Source organism: Corythoichthys intestinalis, chromosome 11 (assembly GCF_030265065.1).
Source record: "Corythoichthys intestinalis isolate RoL2023-P3 chromosome 11, ASM3026506v1, whole genome shotgun sequence".
Taxonomy (NCBI): domain Eukaryota; kingdom Metazoa; phylum Chordata; class Actinopteri; order Syngnathiformes; family Syngnathidae; genus Corythoichthys; species Corythoichthys intestinalis.
Genome location: NC_080405.1, coordinates 36,001,874 through 36,006,231, shown reverse-complemented (window position 1 = coordinate 36,006,231; position 4,358 = coordinate 36,001,874).

Here is a 4,358-nt window from a genome sequence, read left to right as displayed (position 1 = left end):
TGTTGTCATAGTTGATAACTTTTAATTCCTCATTAGATAGTTGATGTATTGTTCCGGTGTCACAACAGGATTGTCTTTTTTTTTTTTTGCTTTTTTTTTGCTTGCTCTGGGTCAGGATGTTTAGAATTTGCTGTGAAAGCTCTTGGCAACACTGCCAGGATGCCAGTCTGACCGGACCTCATTGAGAGGCGGTTTTGTCCGGGTTAATCCAACTGGAACGTGCAGGCTCACCACTGTCTGCTTCAAACCGAGGATATTAAACCAGCAACCCAGGTTACAGTCTGCAGTCTGATCAAACCCATGCAGTAGACCCCGCAGGGACCAAAAGAGAGGAGTCATGGCCTCGTTGAAGAAGTCCTTTGAGGGCCTAAAAGGCAGCAGCCACTCTGCAGTCAAAGGGGTCACAGAAACTGCAGGTAAATACACTTATGCATTGATGATAAATGGATGTTTTTTTTAATTTAAAAAATCACAAAGCACTGCCGCATGTTCTCAGTGCAGGCAGCTCAGGATGCTGTGCAGCAGGTGGCAGACTCATCCAAAGAAACGGCCAATGCAGGTACCGTACACGTCAAAAAAAAAAAAAAAGATCACTGTACACACAAATCGTCAGAATACGCATAATTTTACACAAGAACAAAATGTTTTTTTTTTTTTTTTTTTTTATAAAAGTAAGCATTTTTCATATTTCATGGATCATATTAAAAACATATCTTTTTAATACTGTATGATATAGTGTGAATAAAGCCTGAGTTTTGCTATCCTCTGTAGTTCACATGAATTCAGTTTATAGAGCACTCATTTAACGCATTTGCTACCACAGACTGTGCTAGACGTCCAGTCCATTTTAACTGGGAGGGGCCAATGAGCGAATGTTACCCCCAATAAATGTTGATACTATTGTGACCTATAGGCAGGGGGAAAAGTGGTTAGAATTTCTTGCCGGAACTCCCCAACGTGAAGGTCGCCACGGTGCCAGAAATTGTATTTATTTATTTTTATTTATTTTATTTTATTTTTGGGGGTGGGGGGGTGGGGGGGATGTCAAAACTACTGAAATGCAAAGAAAACTGTTTTGGTCAATTATTTCTATAACACACACAAAAAGATTTTCATTCAAATTGTATTTTTTCAAAGATTTGCAAAATAAAAGTTAACAAAACCAGCTATAACCCCAACCTCCATCTCCTAATTTTTATTTTCCCTCATTTCCTCACATACTAAATGCCAAATCTCAATTTTAACTACTTAAGAACATAGGATGTAGGATATTAAAATTGAAGATAATGTAAACATTTACTTTTTGTTGTGTTTTTTGTTATAATAAAGATATAAGTAACATACATTCAGAAAAATAAGTACAAATGACTTATATTATGCAGAGTGAAATGGAATATATTATGAAGATCGCGCAAACATTGACTTTTTGAAATCATAAGGAAATGAATAAGTCGCCTAACATAAATGAATAAATATAAGTCCAAAGTGCACATTGACGTCTAAGATGTTCTGAACCTCCTCATCAGAGCAAATAAAACTAAATATGATGAATAAGCCACCTTAACTCTTTCCTTGCGCTCAAAGATTTGATCCATTTTCTGTTGCATTACCCCCCCCCCCTTTTTTTTTCCTGTTTCAGAAAACATGCACATTTGAACCAATCAGAGCTAACTATCTGTTGATCACATGTCAGTACTCAGATAACTGCAGCAGCTGGGGAAACCTCCATGCCGTCCATGGAATAAAATAAATAATAAATATCGGTGGAAACGGATTACGCTAAACAAGCACTTTATTATGCTTGTTGTTAACACTTGAGTATGTAAATCTGATGTTGGTAGATTGTTTTCTTCTTTGAGATTAAATGCATGTGTGGCAGCTGTGTATATACATATATATATATACACACATATATGTACAGTATATATTTGACAGTTGCCGTCATATTTTCGAAATCAAAGCACCGTATACCGGAACAGCATTACGGCCCTGAAACTTGTACCGGAACTGCGTTCCAGCCCTGAATCCTATACCGGAACTGCGTTCCTGACCGTTCCTGCCCACTTTCACCCCTGCCTATAGGTAACCTAAAATGTGACGGTGGTCATGTGGTTAAGTGTTTTTTGATGTACCATAAATAATTCCTTGCCCTATACTAATAACTAACAACCAAAATTCGTTGCTTTTAATAAAAATACAAAAAATTAAAATTAAATTACTGTACAGTATGGTTTTTATTCATGCTATAAAGCTCCAGACTGCCCATAAACTGGGGTATTTTCCATGTGTTACAAGAATTTTAACTTTTTGTTGTTGTTAATATTTTTTTTTTTTTCGTGATTACAAACTTCTGCTACAGACTTAATTAAACCCAGTTGTTGGCGATGGCAACGATAACGAAAGCTTTTAAAGTATTGTATTGTGTTATAACACGTAATGTGTTGAAAAAAAATGTTTTCATAATTTGTGTCAAATGAACCTTTTAAAAGTATTATTAAACTGTCATAAATTTTCATTAAACTGGAAAAAAAACGTTATTTTTCCAAAATTGTCATTTGAACTCATAAGTAACTATGACCTCATTTTGACAGTGTCAAATAATCATGAGGCTTGCAATATTACGATTGATAGATTTTTTGTTGTTGTTAATTATATGCTCTGTTTTTGTATTGAATGTAATTCTATACGGTCAATTGTGAAATGTTGAACTTATATAAAATGTATCCTATTATTCCCTAAATGCACGCAGTTGCTCAAGAGGCCAGCAAACAGAGTCAAGCAGCCATAGGCAAAGCTGCCGACAAGGCCACAGACGCGATCAAGGAGTTAGGACAGAAACGGGAGACCAAGTAATCCCTTTCTTCATCTTGCTAAACCTGCAGCCAACTCACCATCATCATGATCATCATCCTCTACAGGTTTTAGACAAGTAAACATGCTGGAATGGGATAACAGGAAGCAACTCTTAACTAACATTCCAAAAACTTGAGTCTACCTATTTTCTAACCATTCTATATTTTGTATGTGTGACTATTTTGCAAAATAAAACAGAAGCATTTGTCTTTTCTTTCCTATGTGTTGCGAACACTGTTTTTGTTCCTCTATGATAGACCATTATAAGCAACCTTTGGCAGGCTCATGAGAGCACGTTCGTTTACCTTGGCTCTCGGCAACACACCTCCTTCCATCACACTATGTGGTTGCTAAGCAACAGAACTCTGTGGGGGCCTGAGAATGGTGGAGGCCTTTGAATTAGTGGTAAGAATACTTCAGGCACACTGTGTTCTAGTCAAGCTGCAACTTACTATCCTTGCCCATCAAGTAAAGGTAACAGTGTAAATTACTTGAATATGAATACTAAATAAGAGCATTCAGTGGGGCTTTGAATGTCTTGAATATGAGAGCATGGATGGCTGGTGTATAAAAGACATCGTGGTGTGCAAGTGTTTGTGTGTGGGTGGCTTCATTCAGCCTCCTTCAGGCTCTAACCTCCTTTTTGGTGGAACAAAGGAATTTCACCAATATTTAAGTAAATTATGCTTTGGATTCATTTTGTAATGAGTCAATCGAAAAGAACAATAACTAGTTCACTGCTGTTGAAGGCGATAGACGTCCAATTCATTTTGATTGGGAAGTCTGGAGGCGATCAATATTTCAACCAATAATTCAGTATAATAAATCAAATTAAAGCTGTTATTCTGCAGTCAAGGGGAAAAAAAAGAAGTTTATTTTTTCGAGCAACTGTGGTTAATCTATCACTCAGTGGTGCCACAGGGTATGGGCTGGGACCCCATACATTTACACGTCAACACACTGGCTAATACAATATTTAAAAAAAAAAAAAACTAAAAAAAACAGCCCCATAAAAACCTGCCATCCACATACTTGGACATTACATTTTGGGTCATGTTGCCAACACGTGTTCACCACATGTTAATATTGTGACCAGAAATGTGATGTCCACATATTGTTTGCAACTAAAAATAATCACATAAAAAGGTGGTGGCCCCCGATCTTTACTTTGAAACCTGTAATCTTGTGTCAGGCTCTTTCCTAGAGGTCTGTGAACAGACTCTGAAAGTCATAAAGGATTGACATCTATCGCCGTCAATGGCAGCTGATGAGTTAAGTTTGTAAAAACATTAAAGCAGTTTCAACAGAAAAAAGGTTGGTGAATTGCCTTCTAAGTTCCAATGTTGTAAGTTATAATACACCAAAGTTACTATGTGTTCAAGTGTAAAAACAGTTCATTTTGAAAGCCGATGTGGCCATCACTATCAATTTGTTTATTCAAACATCATCTTTTCACACTGACCCTTTTACATGTAAGATTTGCAGAAACCTGTTTGGTCCAGTAT